The sequence below is a fragment of the Neomonachus schauinslandi genome, chromosome 5 (genome assembly GCF_002201575.2).
Source record: "Neomonachus schauinslandi chromosome 5, ASM220157v2, whole genome shotgun sequence".
NCBI classification, from domain to species: Eukaryota; Metazoa; Chordata; class Mammalia; order Carnivora; family Phocidae; genus Neomonachus; species Neomonachus schauinslandi.
This window is the reverse complement of record NC_058407.1, coordinates 99,796,102-99,814,087: the sequence shown is the minus strand read 5'-3', so window position 1 is coordinate 99,814,087 and position 17,986 is coordinate 99,796,102. Positions and strand designations below refer to the sequence as shown.

The 17,986-nt window shown below is 49.9% G+C and overlaps 1 protein-coding gene across 1 annotated transcript in view; it reads left to right on the top strand.

Annotated features, from left to right (window-relative positions):
• The first annotated feature begins 758 nt into the window (after positions 1-758).
• Positions 759-17,986, top strand: part of TSPAN9 (tetraspanin 9) — a 193,776-nt gene continuing 176,548 nt past the window's right edge. The window contains exons 1-2 of the mRNA XM_021690542.2: positions 759-786; positions 5,518-5,583. The gene's annotated coding sequence lies outside the window, so the exon portion shown is untranslated. The remainder of the gene's footprint in view (positions 787-5,517; positions 5,584-17,986) is intronic.

The following is a 17,986-nucleotide window of genomic DNA, read 5'->3' as shown; positions in this document are numbered from 1 at the left end:
AGGCCTTCTGGCTTCCAGACTCCAGGCCCAGTACGGCCTATTGGAAGCGCTGGGCCAGAGATTCCTAACTTGAGTTTTTCCTGCTTCAATCCAGTCCCTCTGCCACACGGTGCCCTTTACCGGCACTTGGAAGCCTTTCGCTCCTGGGGAGACCGATAGCGGCTCCTCCTCCTGGGTATCTGCGGACTGGATCACTACACACCCGCGTCGTCAACCTCTCAACTGGTCCGCCCCAAACACCGGGGACGGATTTCTCAGGCGTGGGGGAGGGGGCGGTAGGCCGGCCGGCGCGGCCCGCGGGGGACAGCGGCGACCCAGGCCGCGACGGCCCTCGGGGCGGGGCGAGCGCGCGGGCTCCCGGGTCCCGGCCGCCCTCTCCCCACGTCCGCTCGCGGCGGCGGCCCGGGCCCGCGGGGGGCAGCGGACCGGCGTCCTGCGAACGTCTCGGCGGAGCGGCCGGTCGAGAGCCCCGCGGCGGGAGGGGAGGAAGGCTTCCGGAAGGAAGCCCAGAGGGCGGCCACGCCTGGCGCGGGACGCCAAGTGCCCCGCGCCCGTGGGCTCCCCGCGGGCTCCCTCCGCCTCGCACGCGGCGGGGCGGCCAGGGGGTGTGGGCTGGCCCCGGCGCCACAGGGCCCCCTCCGGCTCCCTCCCAGGGCTCCGAACCCCCCCCTCCCTCGCGCTCCGGCCCCCCCCCCCCGGCCCCGCCCCCCGTTTCCGCTGGCGGCGGCTGCGGTGGCGGTGGTGAGGGAGCGGGCGCGAGGCGGGACCCCACGTTCCCCGAGCGCGGTGAGTGCGGCCCGGGGCGGGCTGGGGGCCCGGGAGCGCGAGACCTTGCGGGGCTCGGGCCGGCTGTGGGCGGGCCTGGCCAGCCCACGCCCCGGTCCCGGTCTTGGGGAGCAGCTCGGGGGCGCCCCGGGGAGGGATGACGGGAGGGAGGCTGTGGGCGAGCTGAGAGGGAGGGATGGGGTAGGCGCCCTGTGAGGACGCGGGAAGCCGCTGGGGAAGGGGGTGTGTGTGCGCGGGGCCCCGTAACAGAGCGAAGAGGGGTCTGCAGGGGGAGAGGCTCGGAGGAAGACCCTTTGGGAAAGGGGCTGCGGGAGAGCGGACAGCGGAATCCCAAGTGAAGGGATGGGAGGGCTGTAGGATGCAGCAGAAGGGGAGAGCCTCAGAGCTGTCAAGGCTTTCTGACTGTGGCCCAGTGAACTGGCTTGGGCTAGTCCCTAGAGCGCCCCCAGGGAGGGCGGGGGAGGGGGCTCGGGTAGGGCTGGGATGCTGCCTGCGGCCCCCCGGACACCCCTGACTACTCCCTGGGCCACCGCTGGCAGATCGGCACTCACAGTGACGGCTTTGGCACACTCCGAGTTCCAAGATGTAGTCCATCTGTGCATCCAAGTTTGGGACTTTAAAAAACTTTCTTGTGGTTAAAAAAAAAAAAAAAGTCCAAACAAGAAACTGGCTTGTTATGTGAGCAGAATTTGTACTTATGTTTGTACTTACAAATTCGGAACTGGAATCTTTGATGTCCTCTTTTTGAAAAAGATATTGACCTCTTCCTTAACTCCTCTCCGAATGCCTGTACTGTCTGGGCCAACCTGCAGCATTGGAATGATATGGGATCCCCTGGGTTGTGTCTACCAGGTTGTGTCTTCCCATCCCAAAAATGGGGATAAGAGGGCCGCAGCTCACTTCCCTTTGGTTCAGAGAAGCAAACTCATATGAGGGTGTCCTTCTGACCTGCAGCTGTCCCCTTCTCTGGGGTGACTCAGGTATTTCCTCCTCCAGGAAGCTTTCCTGGACTAGTGGAGAAAACTGAGGACTCATGCTCTGATCCCTGTATACCGGGCAGCTTCCCTCTCTCTACTAAAAATAGCCACAGAGAATGTTTTGTATGTATGTTCTGCTATAAAGATGTGTAGTCAGCTTGTCATCGTAAGTAATGGGGAAGGGAGGCGAGGTATTATGGATAATTTCAAACAATGGACTGGACAAATCATTTATATTTAGCTAAGGAATGCAGCCAGGGAGGCAGACATTCATTCACAGGGGCTTCCTATCTTCCACCTGGTCCTGGCAGGGCTGATGCAGCTGGGCTTTGGGTTGGGGGTGAGGGAGGGAACAGGATTGGGGTGGATGAAACTTGAAGGGTAAATCAGCTCTGCACTTACTCATTGAAGACCTGCTGTGTGCAAGGCCCCGAACAGCTGAGAGTAGACCAGAATGGAATGGGATTTTTTTTTTTCTTCGGTTTGACTAAATCAGATTGTAATCTTTAAATCTATGAACAGATATTTAGTATTAATAATAATAATGACCAGTGTTTATAAAGTAATTTGTAGTTGGCCAAGTGCTTTCCCTGAACATTAGCTGTACATAATTTTATTTGATTCACACATAATCTTGTAAAGTTTACATTCTTTATAACTGCCTTCTTATAGATTGGGAAAATGAGGCTCAGAGAGAGTCAATAACTTCTCTGAGGTTACAGAACTCATTAGGTGGAAGAAGCAGAACTTGAACCCGTGGCTTCTGACCCCCACTCCCCCCACCCCGCCATGTGTTTTGCATTATGTTGTGCTGTCTCTGCCATTCTTCCCCATTGAGTCTGTGGAGAGCCGGGCTCTGATCTTAGCTCGAACACCATCTGTTTGTGCAGCCCTGGGCATGTTACCTCCCCTTTTCAGCTCTGTGTTTTCGAGGGTTACTGGAATGAAATGTTTCTAGAGTCTCTTCCTGTATTAGATAATTAACGATAGAAGATGCTAGTGGCAGCTAATCAGTCAAGTAATAAGTGCACTCTGTTTAAAATTTTTTAAATTGTGGTATAAAACAAAACAAAATTTACCATCTTAGTCATTTTTAAATGTAGAGCTGTGCAACAGATCTCCAGAACTTTTGCATCCTGCAAGACTGAAACTGTATGCCCATTAAACAGTAACGCTCCATTTCTTCCCCCCACAAGCCACCATTCTCCTTAGTGTGCTTTATTATGCTCTTACTGTGTGCTCAATACATGTTGGCCTTGAGGAATTAATAAGGAGGGTTGTGGAGAAGCAGGCCAGCTTAAATAGGAAGGCCTTGGGCCTGTGGTGGCTGGCTAGAGAGCTGGCCCTTATCTCCTTGTCTGTAACTCCAGTTCCTGCTGTATTAAGTGAGTGAGTGGGAGAGGCCTTGGGCAAGTGCCTTCACCTCTTGTAGCTTTAGCTTCCTGCTTGCAAAATGAAGATAACAATACCAAGCTCTCGGGGCTATTAGAAGGAGCAACGAGATAATGTATGTGAAGCTCGTGAAGCTCGGAGCTTTGGGCCTCACACAGAGCAGGTGTGCAGTAAATAGTGGTTGTTATTTATAACCTAGCTGAGGAGACTAGACTAATAAGCTCAGAGCAAGAGAGGACAAGACTTCTTTTCTTCTACCATGAAAGCCCAGGCCTGGTGTGATTGTCATCCTCACTGACTGAGAGGGAATGGATCAAATCCAGGTACCTTAGCCTGGCACTCAGCATCCTTCCTATCCATCTCCAGCCTTCCTGTCTAGCCTTATCTCCCGGCCTTCTCCCCTAGGGACCCTTGGTTCCAGCCAAACTAATCTCCCAAGCATGCTTTGCTCATTCCTTCTTTGTCTCTGAGTTCACACTGTTCCACTTTTCTGGAGTGCTCTTCCCCACCTCGTCCTCCCCCACTTTCAAGACCCTGTTCATGTTTGAGTTCCTTCCTGGAGCCTTCCCTGGCCACCCATCCCCAAAGCACCTCTTTTTCCTTGGAACTCCTCTGGCATTTTCTGTCTTCATCTCTCCTGGCTTTTATACACTGCCCGGGGTGATTCTTTAGTGAATTCCACAAACACTTAATACAAGAGTCTGTGCTAAGTTCTGATGATGCAAAAATGAAAAAACATAAAGGTCCTTGTCTTCATGGGGTGTATAATGCAGTAAAGGTTAAGAAAGGGCTTCAAAAAGTGGTATTTCAAGGTATAAGATGAGTGGCCTACTGTATTGTGTGGGTTCAAACAGGGGGATTGATCACCCCAGTTCTGGAGAAGCACCTCATGCACCAGGGGGTGTTTGATGTGAATTTGGAAGAGTGGCTTGCACTTCAGCAGAAGGGAGGAAGGATCAGCCTGCAGAGAGGCGCTGAGAGTGTGGGCTGATGAGTAGGTTGTGTGAAGGGAAGCAGAGGGAGGAAAGCCTAGACAGGTAGACAGTGGGCCTGTTGTGGTGGCTGCACATGTGCAGCCAAGAAATTCCATCCACCCATCCATCCATCCATCCATCCATCCATCCACCCATCCATCGACCCATCCATCCACGAGAAGCTGAGTGCCCACCATGTGCAGGCACTGTGCTGCTGCTAGGGAGAGAGCAGTCAGCATTGGGAGGCTCAGGAACTTTGCAGGTTTTTGCATAGGGGCTGCAGAAGCAGGGCTAGGCCTAAGGAGGGAGAGTCTGGGGTCTGGGAAGGGGGAAATCAGGGCAGGGAGAGCACTGCGAAGCTGTGAGGAATGGCGGGAGAGGAGCCGGACCGGGGACATTTTGGAGGCAGGGTGGAGGGCCTTTGTGAATTGATTGGATGGGGGGTGAGGAAAGGAGGAAGGGGGATTGGATTGAAGCCGATTCTGAGCTGGGTGACTGTCAGTGGGCAGTGCCATTTACTGTTCCCAGTGCTTACCATCCTTTCTCCAAGTAGATTGGAAGCTCCTTCAGGACATGGATTCCAACTCCCTCTGTGTTATTCCTGGCCCAGTGCTCACTGCTGAGTGGCACAGAGTGGGCACAGTGTGGACCTCTGATGTGCTCAAGAAATGAATCTTGCACCTTCTACAATGCCAGATTTGCACCCACAGCAATATTTATTTGTACATGGGCCTGGCTTTTTCCAGAGTCACGTTCTGCAGAGAGCCAAATATCTCCTGTATATGTCTTCATAGCCCAAGTTAACTACCCTTCCAACTTCGCTCCGGTTTTCTCTTTCCCTTGATGGCCATTTTCTGCCACATTGTTATTGCTCCACAGGATAACTGTGGATGTAGTAGAGATGGAAAGAACAACGTGGCCTGTTCCTTTACATCAGCCCCTCACATAGGGTATGTGAGTCAGAGTCGTGTCTCAGTAAAGTTATATCGTTTTACAGATTTTGAAACGTGAGATCATTTGTCAGTGGTCAGAATTACGGAGGTTAAATCCTTGATGCCAAGGGTCTACCCAGGGATGGCAAATAGGTTTAACATGGATACTGTTACCTCTGTAACTGCCCATAGCAGACATCACTAATCGATCACAGCTATCTTAACTGCTGAGCCAGGGCTTGGGTTCTGCGCCTGATGTTTCAGGCACCCACTATTAGCTGAGTGGCATTGGCACCACAGCTGAAACCAGTTTGCCATTCCTGGCCTTCTGTATCTGTTGATTGAATAGATTCTAGGTGGGAGCCTGCCTCCCCAAAGAGTGGCCATTGCTGGACAGAGTTCACCCTGGAGTGGCTTCCCAGCAGAGTGGTGACTTAATTTTTTATTTTCCTGCAGGAATATCCTGGGATCTTCTCTTATCTGTCAGCGGCCAAGGTGTTTGCAGGAAATTCAAAGGAACAGGTCAGTCTGGGTCCATCGTGTGGTGGGGTCTCTGAAAGTGTGTATGTTATAAACTGTCTAAAGTCTCTCTTGCCCTTTAACGGTGGTTTGGGGAGGAAGGATAGAATGGGATGCTGATATTTTCTACATGTCTCTCTGTCTTAGCTCTTGACTTTGATTTGATAAGCTCCTTCAGTTGGGCTTTGGGGGTTAAGGAGACATTTACCCCCTCCCCGCTATTTCTGACAGTTAGGATAGTACTCTCAATTTCTTTCCTGACCACCCTGATTACAGGGAGGAGACCTAGGGAAGCAGGAGAGGCCTGTAACTTCCTGCTTCCTGTCTCCTCCCAGCAGGCTTGGGAGCCAGGGTGGAGGACCTCCCCCTAGCTGGCCAGAAAAGTATCTGGGGGAATCTGGCCAATCCTACCGGTCTCTTTTCCTCTATACTGGCCGCTGTAGCCATGCCCATGGCCCTTCGGGTGGGTACCCTCTGCCGGGACCCTCACCAGGATCCTGATTTCTGCTCCCACAGGCTCCTGGGGTCTTGCTGAGAGCTTCTTTTGTTCCCAGCAGTGGCGCATCAAGGCCCCCCCCCCCCCGCCAGTGGGAGCTAGCAGGAGCTCCTTAGGCAGGTAGGCAGCCTTGGTGGATGGTGCTGATTCTGGTTCCCTGGGGGTGCTGCTTACAGACCTGGGCCTTTTTGTGTTTTAATTTATGTGTGTTTTATCCTGTGGCTTCCTCCTGCTGGGTGATTTGTAAATCTCTCACCTTCTAAGAATTCAGCAGTGTGGGGGTGGGGAGGGGGGTGGCAGTTGGAAGGATGGTGCTGGCTCATAGCTCACCTTGCCAAAAGATTCCTTTCTCCGGGAGTTCCAGCAGAGATGATATGGTGTTCCAGGAGTGGCCGCGGACCTCTTCTTGTCTTGCCGTACTTTGCATATCATACTTAGGATGCCAGTGCTCACATTTGTCATCCTCATCAGGAGCCTCAGTTTCAGACTCTATGTCCACAACGAATTTACTTGAAGTCTATCAAATCTTACTTTAAATCTCATTGACTTTTCCCCAGAGTCCTGCGAGGTAGCGCTCATTTGCCCCCATGTTACAGGGGCTGCAGCTGGGGCTGAGAGCGGGTCAGGGACTTGCCAGAGACACACCAGTAGCGGGAGGTGGGGCAGGGATTCCAACCCGAGCCGCCTGACTCCCGCAGCGCCTGCCCTTCCCACTGCAGACCTGCTGCCCCTTCTCGTGGCTCCTGAGAATCGCCTCCAGGTCTGTCCTTCGGCCTGCTGCGGCAGGAATGTGGGAGCTCCCATTTTAAGTCTTCCCCCCTCCCCCCCGGGGCCCGGGTGGGGTGTCTGCTTTCATTGTCGCCGCTCTGGGGATTTGGAGCACCGCCTGTGGATGGATGGCTCGGGGCAGCCAGGCCTGAGCTGAAGGAAAGGGTCTGGTGGAGAGCAGGCTGCAGGGAGGGAAAGGCTTGAGGACTCTGTGTCATTCCCTTGCTGCTCAGCACCTCCTGGCCCATCATGGAGACTCTGTGGGGCTTGCCCTGGGGAGGTCCCGCCAGGGGAGAACCTGGGGGCGAGCTTCCCAGGAGGCCCGCGCAGCCTTGGGGAGACAGGCCCTGCCGTCACCAGTCACTTCTGGCCAGAAGACAGGCCTCCTTCTGTACATCTGGGAGGGAGACCTGAGGGAGGGACCCTCCAGGCAGGAAGCTTATCCTCTCCTATGGGTTTGGCCTCCCAGGGCTTTGATGTTGCCATTTCTCATCATGCTGTTGAGCCTCTGGGATGATGACCAGGTCCTGGGATGCGGGCTCTCATGCGGCTCCTGCCTCTGTCTCTAACGGGCTTTGTGGCTCAGGCTGGTTTCCTCACCTGCAAAGTGGGGGTCTGGACGGCCAGTTGCTGAGGTTCCTTTAGCTCTGATGAAGGTGGTTTCTGAGTGGGAGGAGGGAGGTTTTGGCTTCCAGCCCCGGGGCTTCCCAAATACTTCCTCCTCTCACGTGCCCTCCCTGCCTCTGGCCCAGAGGTGGATGGAGGAGGAAAGAGTGAAGTTAATGATTAAACTGGAGGCCCTGATTTCTGAGGGAAGTTGGACTGGGGGCGGAGGTTGTTTACAGAGATGGTCGCCTGTCTAGTTGGTGGCAGGGTCTTGTGGCCTGGCTTCGTCCTGTGCTGATGTTATTTATTTGACAGAGACACAGTGAGAGAGGGAACACAAGCAGGGAGTGGGGGAGGGAGAAGCAGGCTTTCTGTGGAGCAGGGAGCCCGATGCGGGGCTCGATCCCAGGACCCCGGGATCATGACCTGAGCCGAGGGCAGATGCTTAACCACTGAGCTGCCCAGGCGCCCCACTGCTGCTACTTTTATTTTAACTGCCTCCTGGCCCTGCCTGCTGCATTTAGGAGCTAGGAAGTTCCATTGCTGCACTCCAGCCTGATGAGTTAATAATTTCAACTTCAAGTATAGCCACAGCATCATGAAACTAGAGTATCTGCCTGGGTGTAGTCCAGCGTCCAAACCCATTCCCTTCTCCTGAACCAACAACTCAGCCTGAGCTGGGTTGAGGCCCTTGTGAACGGGACGGAGCCAGAAGGAGCCCGAAGGAGCACCTCTGCTGGCTTGGAATGTCACCGCATGCATGCTTTAGTTTATACTCAGGAGTGAAAGGTGGATTATTTTTTGACTATTCATTGTTTAATACTATCTATGCTTTTGAGTTTACCACACCCCTTCTCCCCTCCGTCTTCCTTCCCACTCCCCATACGGTGGCTGCAAATTAATTGTACTTTGAATACTCACTTGCTTTTTGAGAGTCTTGTGACCATTTTTATGTTCAGTGGTCAGTGTTCATTCAAATATCTGACCTTGGGATGGGGATGGGAAAGGAAAGGATGCGGATGGATGCCTGTCCAGGGGGTCTGAAGAGTCAGCTCAGCAGGCCCCCTGGGGATCCCCCCGCTTTGGGGGAGGCTTGAGCCTCCCTGCAGGAAGGCTGAGGGTCCTGCAACCCTGGCACAGGATCTTGGTGAGTTCTTGGCCTTGGCCTTAGCATAGGCCACTGTTAACCCCTACAGCACCTTCGTGCACATTGGAAAAACTGCCCTTTCTCGGGTTAAAAAGAAAAATTAAAACGAATAAATGGTTGTAAGACCTGACCAAGGCCCAGCTGTGCCTGGGAAGTGTCCTGGAGTGGCCCAGGCCGTCTGCACGGCGGTGCCCACCACCTGCCACCCCACAGGGGCACACGTTGCCCGAGGCACAGGCCCGCTGTGCTCCGCCCACTCCCAGGGAGGGCCGCGGGTCGTGCTCCCAGTCAGGGCCAGGGGCTGCGGCTGGGGACGGGCCTCTGAGAACAGTGCGGGCGGGGGGAGGGACGTGAACTCCGGGGAGGGTGCTCAGAGCAAGGCTGGAACAAGGTGTGGCCAGGCACGTGTGTCTGTGTGTGTGTGTGGCTGGGTGTGCCTGCGTGGGTTTGTGTGGGGAGGAGTTCTCTTGCATTGTTCTGGGACTCAGGTGAGAGGCCCACCTGAGCCCTTTCAGTCCATCGCTATATACCTGCGACGTGAATGCCTCCTCCTTAGAGGGCGGTGTAAGACTTGAACACAATACCTGATAGTCCTGCTCAGCCCTCTCACCTGGCCACCTGCCACAGTGCGGAAACTGAGGCTCAGGGGCCTGCTACTCTCCGACAAGCCCTGGGGGGCGGTGGTGCCTGGGACAGAGAGAGCGGATCCTGCCCGAGCAAGTCCCCAGCCCCCACTTGGGCCGAGCCCTATAGAAGGGCTCAGAGGGGCAGGGTGACTGGCTGGGTTTGAATGGGGGTGTGTGAACACGTAGAATGACATGTTGTGTTTTAGAGAAAGTGAGGTAGAGGTCTGGGCTTGCAATTTTCCACTTGTCTTAATCCTGAGAGATTCTAAACAGCTTTGTTTAAAAAACTGGATGTGCACATTGCAGCCACCTGAGGGAGGAAGTGCCGTTGGGCCCCCCAGGGAGGCAGTTAGGTTTGAAGCCAGAGTTTGGATGTGAATGCAGCTTGTGGGACCTGGAGGGTGGGGAGGGAGAGCCCCTAGAGCAGCCCCAAAGGCATGAGTCACTCTGAATTAGCAGCCGTTGCAAATTGGCTCCCACTTGCTGCTGGAGATGGGCGGGTGGGGAGGAAGCTCCAGGCCAAGGCATCACCCACCATCCAGGCTGTGGGCACAGAGAGGGACGTGGGTTGGAACTGCCTGTCTGGGCTCTTCCCCTCTCCCACTGTTAGCCAGAGCAGTTGGAGCTGGTGGTGGTCAGCCAGCCTGTGTCTGTGAAGGTCCCCCTCGAGGTACAGTCAGTACCTGCAGGTACCTGCAGTGTGGGGAGGATAATACAGTACGCCATTCCGTCCAGGGCAGGGCTGGGTGGAACTTTCTTGGGACCCATAGAAGAACCCAGGGGAGATCGGGCTGGGCCTCAAGAGAGGGGTGAGATTTGGGGAAGCAAAGGAAGGGGTTCTTTGAGGGTTTGCAGTGGTGGAGGTTGGGGTTGAGATGGGTGTGACTTGGAGATGAGTGCTGGCAAGAGAGGTGGGCTCCACGCTGAGGGCATCTTGAATGCCACCCGGAGGAGAGTCAGATTCTAGGAGGCTAGCAGTAGGGAGTCAGTGTTGGGGGGGGTCCCTGAATGGGGGAATGACAGACTGAAAGGGATGTTTTAGGAAAAATCAGCTTGTGCAGAATTCAGGGTCAATTTTCTTTTTAACTTACTTTTCTTTGTTATTGTTGCAAAAATAACACAAATTCATTATAATATTCGTACATTACATAAATTGTATAAAAGGAAAATCTTCTATAATCCTGCCCTTCAGTGACAGTCACTGTTAATACTTTGGTTTTTATTCTTTCCAGGTATTTTTATGAGCGACTGGCATCCAGCTGTCCACCTATTAACAATTTCCACAAATAGAATTGTATTATACTGAGTGGCAACTTCTTTAGCCATCTTTCCACATGAGTGCATAGAGAATGACCCCATTCTAGGGAATAGCTGCATGGACTTGCTGGATGAGTGTTGTATTGATTGTTTATCGCCGCAGAACCAACCACCCCAAAATGTAGTAGATTAACACAAGAAACATTTTGTTTGCTCACAACTCTGTGGCCTAGCCCTTCTGGCCGGGCTCGGCTGGTCTCATTACCTAAGCCTGTTAATGCGGCGGCAGTCATCTGGTGGCTCTGCAGGGCCTGGCCAGGCTGAGAGCCTCCTTCCCTCCCAAGGAAGCTAGCCTTTCAGGTGAAAATGGGATCTCCAGGACCTCTTGGGCTCTAGGCTCTGAGGCCTCACAGTGTACATCCATTGGCTGCTTGGTCAGAACCCTGGGGCTGGGGGAAAGACTCCACCTTGTGAAGGCATGTGTGCTCAGGGCTGGGAGGACATGGATGTGCAGTCCCTTCATGTGCCCAGAAGGAGGAGAATTAGACTATTTGGGAATAGACCCCACTGATCTTTGGAAGATAGCACCGGCCCCTGCCCTTCCCACCCCTCTCTTTACCGTATGGGTCAGCCTAGGAAACTGGCAAGGACAGGGCACTTGATCTTGCTGGGCGAGAGGTGTTGTTTGAAGTAGCTTCTGAGTGTTTGTGTGTGCGCAGGGCTCGTGCTGGCAGGGGCTTGGGGGTAATCTAGAATTTGCACTCTGGAGCAGACAGCTTCTCCTGCTAGGGCTACTGGAGCTGTAGGAGGAGGTCTGGAAGCTCTCGAAGCAGCCAGGGGCTTGGCCGCTTTGTACCCCTTGCTAATTTTCGTGGCATCTCTGAAGAATGTGAGTCCCTGAGTGACAGGTCTTTAAGAAAGCCAGCTGGCCACTCCAGACCCAAGCCTCTGCTGGGAATTCATTTATTTATCTACCCAGCAAATACCACACCTACCATGTGTCAGACTTGGTCCCCATCCTCTCATAACTGCAGATGGGAAGGAAGAAGACCTGGGCCTGTACAGTTCCCAGGTCTTCCTTCTCAGACAGTGCAATGGACTTGACATTTTGACTTCCCACAGTGTATTTGTTTTGAAGGATTTCTTTATCACCTACCTCAGTAGAGCTTCTCCTGTGAAATGTCACAGTGGCAGGGAGGCAGAAGGAAACAGGGGAAGAGGCAGCTCTGGGTCCTTAATGAATCCCCAGTGCTAGTTTAGACGATGCTGCAGTGGGCTGCTGGGGAAGTCCTCGTCGGCGCCGATCATTCATCAAACTTACCTCTCCCCGGAGATCGTAGGCTGGACTCGAGGAAATATACTTTCTTAGCACAACAGTGTTTTTTGGCCTATCATCTGCCTCGTGGTTTGTGCATTCATCAAATAAGAACAAAAGCTGAGTGCGGTTTCACATTTGAAAACACCTTGGTGTTTTATTTTCTCCCCGCTCCCTCTCAGCATCTCTTGGAAAAGTAATGTTTTGCGGTGGAAAGGTTCTCTGTTTGTGAAAGTGCAGTCCACACTGCGTAGCTCAGCCTCTGGGTCATTCCTCCTCCTCCTGCACGACTGTGCTGTGGGGACACCGACCCAGCTCAGCGAGAGAACTGGGTGAGGAGTGTGGGGAAGGGCAAGCAGCTGCACCACGCTCGGAGCCACCCGGATGTGTCCGGGTGACCCGGGGTGCCAGCACTGGGCTACTGTTTTGGGGTTAATGATATCTGATCAGCTCACAGGGCGGACTGTGCACTAGCATTTAAGGTTGAGGAAAAACGTGCAAAGCTGAGTCTGCAAACCTTGAGAAATCTGGCATCACAGCAAGACAAGAAACCTCAGCAACTCCTTGTGGCCAAGGAATTGGAAAAACTGGTTGGAAGACCTCAGCCTGCTTCAAACTTCAAAGAGTTTGCTCCTTTGAGGCATATATATAGTAGGTACCTTCCCCATAAGCAGAGATCCAAGAGGCCGTTCTCTGATTCCTGACTTCTCTGCCCATGCCTCCACCCCCATTTCTGGTTCTCTATCGATACGAGGGTAGACACACTTCAGCGTGCTCAGGAGTCATGCTATTAATTCATTAACAAGCAATTATTGAGCACTTTGATTCTTTTTCTTAATTAAAAAAATTTTTTTTAAAGATTTTATTTCTTTGAAATAGAGAGAGAGAGAGCACAAGTGGGGAGGAGAGGGAGAGGGAGAAGCAGGCTCCCCACTGAGCAAGGAGCCCAATGCAGGGCTCAATCTCAGGACCCTGGGATCATGACCTGAGCCGAAGGCAGATGCTTAACTGACTGAACCACCCAGGCGCCCAGGTTTTAAAAAATTAAAAAAAAAATTTACTTAAGTAGGCTTCACATTCAGCGTGGGACCCAGTGTGGGGCTTGACCTCACGATCCTGAGATCAAGATCTGAGCAGAGATCAAAAGTCCAATGAATGCTTAGCTGACTGAGCCACCCCGGCACCCCTGTGCACTTTGATTCTTTAAAGGTCCGAGGCATCTTTTGATCCAAGTGCTCTGTGTGATGAGGAAGCTTCCGTTCAAGATGGCAGTGTGGGAAGATCCTGAACTCACCTCCTCTCATAGACAAAACAGATCTACAGCTACTACCTAGAGAAAAATTCCCCTGAAAAAGACCTGAAAACTACTGGAATAGGCTCCTTCACAATGGATGAACAGGCCACATTGAGATGGGTAGGTTAGGCAGAGACATGGTCTTGCCAAAAACTCCACCCTCAGCACGGCAACCCACATTCGGGAGGGATCTCACAAATATGGAGCTTGTCCCTGTGTAGAGAGGAGTTTGTGCCCCACATCGGGTACCCCAACCCTTGGGACTGCACCAGAGAGACGAGCCCCCAAAACGTCTGGTTTTTGAAAACCAGCAGGGCATATGTCTGAAAAAGCCATAGGGCTGTAGGGAACCTAGACTCCACTCTTAAAGGGCTCGTGTATACACTCACTTGTCCTGGGATAGTGCAGAAGCAGCAGTTTGAAAAGCGCATACACTGTAAGTGAAAGAGACTCATTTGCTATTCTTAAAGTGTCTGCCAGAAGGGCAAGAGCCTGTTGGGACTCTCTCTGGGGATGGGGACGCTGGCGGGGGCCGTTTTGGGTATTCTCCTTCTATCCTGTAAGTGCTGGTGCTGGCAGATGCCATTTTGTCACTCTCCCTCTACCCTGCTAGCACTGGTGGACATCCCCTGTGCTCCTTCCTGAGACCCCGCCTACGCCAGTAGGACAAAAGCCCTGCCCCCACCTGCTGCCCTGTGTAGGTAGCCCACATAGGGGATGCTCGAGCACCTGGCTCCAGTGGCCTAGGGGGATTGTGTTTCTGGGTCATACAGGTCTGAAACAATTGGAGAGACAGTTCTTGGCAGACTGCCATCCCCAGGGCACTGCACAGACAGCAGACTGATACTACCCCCAGTTATCTGATGGAAAAGCCCTATTTACTTGTCCTGGAGCTTTAGCTTGAGGGTCAGGCTTCAGGTTTGCCACACATCTAGAGGCTCTGGAGGTGCTATCAGGGAACGTGGGGGTACCACTTTTGAGCTGACCTTGCTATACCCCCCAGAAAGCTTGCTGGTACTTCCCAGAGAGGAGCCTCACATTTTGCAACTATCACTGAAGGCACATCTCCAGACTGCTTGTTTTGCAGGCCAGCAGGATCTGTGATTATGATCCCATAGGACTATATATATATGCATACCTTAAAACCTGCTGCTTGAGGGTCTAGCTTCCAAATAGTCTGAGACCAAGTGCTGACTGAAATCCCTCCGTCTGGAAGACTGACAAATCTTGGCATACCCTCCACAACTGGGACCCACCTAGGAAAAATCGGGCTGCTTAGATAAGCATAAAGATTCTAGAGACAAGAGCTAGGGCATGGTTGAACAATAAAGTTCATCTCCTACATAAGGCCACTCCTGCAAGACTGGGAGAGAGAGCTCTTTTACCTAATGCATAGAGCTGTTTCACCTAATGCGTAGAAACAAACACAGAAACTCAAGCAAAATGAGGAGAGAGAGGAATATGTTCCAAATGGAAGAACAAGATGAAACCCTAGGGAAAAAAACCTTTAATGAAACAAGAGATGAGTAATTTACATGATAAAGATTTCAAAGTAATGGTTTTAAAGGTACTCACCAAACTCACCAACCTTGGAAGAAGAATGGATAAACACAGTGAGAATTTCAACAGAGAGATAGAAAATATAAGTATCAAATAGAAATAGTAGAACTGAAGAATACAATAACAACTGAAGAATACACTGGAGGGTTTCAACAGCAGACTACCTGAAGCAAAAGATGGAATCGGTGAGCTGGAAGACAGGGCAGTATAACTCACCAAAAGAAGAGCAAGAAGAAAAAAGTAAAAAAAATGAAGGTAGCCTAAGGGGCTTATGGGACAACATCAAGTGTACTAATATTCACATTATACGAATCCCAAAGGAGAAGAGAGAGAGAAAGGGACAGAAAACTTAGTTGAAGAAATAATGGCTGAGAACTTCCATAACCCCGGGAGGAAACACACATCCAGATCCAGAAATCCCAGAGAGTTCCAAACAAGATGACCCCAAAGAGACCACACCAAGGCATGTTATAATTAAAATGTGAAAAGTTAAGGATACAGAGAGAATCTTAAAAATAACTTGCTTGGTACAAGGCAACCCCCATAAGACTATCAGCAGATTTCTCAGCAGAAACATCGTAGGCGAGCAGGGAGTGGCATGATATATTCAAAATGCAGAAAGGAAAACACTTCCACTACCTGGGGCGCCTGGGTGGCTCAGATGGTTAAGCATTTGCCTTTGGCTAAGGTCATGATCTCAGGGTCCTGGGATCGAGCCCCATGTCAGGCTCCCTGCTCAGTGGGGAGCCTGCTTCTCCCTCTCCCTCTTCCTCTTCCCTCCACTCATGCTTTCTCTCTCTCTCTCTCTCAGATGAATAAATAAAATCTTAAAGAAAAAAAAAAGAGTACTCTACCTGGCAAGGTTATCATTCACAACTGAAAGAGAGATAAAGGCGCACCTGGGTGGCTCAGATGGTTAAGCGTCTGCCTTCGGCTCAGGTCACGATCACAGGGTCCTGGGATCAAGTCCCACATCGGGCTCCTGGTTCAGCGAGGAGCCTGCTTGTCCCTCTGCCTCTCTCCCTGCTCATGCTTTCTCTCTCTCTCTCTCTCTCTCTCTCTATCTCTGTGTCTCAAATGAATAAATAAAATCTTTAAAAAAAAAAAAAAAAGAAAGAGAGATAAAGAGCTTTCCAAAAGCTAAAGGAGTTCATCAACACTAAATTGGTCCTCCAAGAAATATTAAAGGGACTTCTTTAAGCTGAAAAGAAAGGGAACTAATTAGTAACACGAAAACATGTGAAAGTAAAAATCTCACTGGGAAATGTAAATATTTAGTATAAGTAGTGGACTAATCACTTATAAAGCTAGTATGAAGGTTAAAAGATAAAAGTATTAAAATTCACCATAACTACAATAGTTAAAGGATACATAAAGAAGATATAAAATGTGATATTAAAAATATAAAATGTTGGGGGGGGGAGTAAAAATGTAGAGTTTTAGAATGCATTCAGACAACCTGCTGTCAACTTAAAATAGATTGCTATATATATGGCCTGCTATATATATAAAAGAAGGATAACATATATATATTATATAACTGTATATGATATATATGAGTCTCATGGTAACAACAAAGCAAAACCTCATAATAGATAACACAAAAGATAATGAGAAAGGAACCTGAGCACAACACTATAGAAAGTCATCAAAGCACAAGGGAAGAAACCAAGAGGAGAAGAAAGGAACAGAGAGGAACTATAAAACAGACCAAAAAACAAACAAACAAAAAAAACCCCCACAACAAAATGTCATAAATTTAACATAGAATATAAATAATAGAGCTAACTTCTCCAATCGAAAGACATAGAGTGGCTGAATGGATTTAAAAAACCCAAAAGACCACTATGAGCTACCTACAAGAGACTCACTTCAAGACACATAGAGACTGAAAGTGAAGGGATGGGGAAAGATGTTTCATGTAAATGGAAACCAGAAGAAAGCAGGGGTAGCTATACTGATATCAGACCAAATAGGCTTTAAAAGAAGGATTGTAATAAAAGACAAAGATGGATACTACATAATGATAAAAGGGTCAATCCAGCAAGAAGATATAACATTTGTAAATATTTTTATGCCCAACATAGCAGCATCTAAATACACAAAGCAAGTATTAACAGACCTAAAGGGAAAAATTGACAATGATACAATAATAGTAGGGGACTTTCATACCCCACTTACATCAATGAATAGATCGTCCAGACAGAAATCAATAAGGAGACATTGCATTGGCCTTAAATGATATATTAGACCACATGGACTTAATAGATGTGTACAGAACATTCTATCCAAAAGCAGCAGAATACACAATCTTCTGAAATGCCACATAGAACATTCTCCAGGATAGATCATATGTTAGGCCACAAAACAAGTTTCAATATATTTAAGATGATTGAAATCATATCAAGCATCTTTTCCAACCACAATGATATAAAACTAGGAATCAATTACAAGAAGAAATTTAGAAAAATCACAAATATATGGAGATTAAGCAACATGCTATTGGAACAACCAATGGGTCAGTGAAGAAATCAAAGAAGAAATAAAAAAGATACCTTGAGACAAATGAAAATGGAACTACAACATACCAGAATGTATGGGATGCAGCAAAAGTAGTTCTAAGAGGCACGGACCTAGTGATAACTGCCTACCTCAAAAAATAAGAAAAATCTCAAACAATCTAACTTTATACTTAAAGGAACTAGAAAAAGAAGAACAAATGGAGCCCCAAATTAGTAGAAGGAAGGAAATAATAAAGATCAGACTGAAAATAAATGAAATAAAGACTAAAAAGATAGAAAAGATCAGTGAAACTAAGAGCTGGTTCTTTGAAAAGATTAGCAGAATCGACAGACCTTTAGCTCGACTCACTAAGAAAAAAAGAGAGGGCTCAAATAAATAAAATCAGAAATGAAAGAGGAGAAGTTACAACTGATACCAAAGAAGTACAAAGGATCATAAGGACTACTACAAACACTTACGTGCCAACAAACTGGACAACCTAGAAGAAATGGGTACGTTCCTAGAAACATACAGTCTTCCAAGACTGAATCATGAAGATGTAAAAAAATCTGAATAGACTAGTAAGGCGATTGAATCAAAAACTTTCCAACAAACAAAAAGTCCAGGACCAGAAGGCTTCCCTAGTGAATTCTATCAAAAAACGTTCAAAGAAGATTTAATACCTAAACTTTTCTCAAATTCTACCAAAAAGTTGAAGAGAGGGAATGCTTCCAAACTCACTTTATGAGGTCAGCATTACTCTGATATGAAAACCAGACAAGGACACCACACACACACACACACACACACACACACACACACACACACACACACA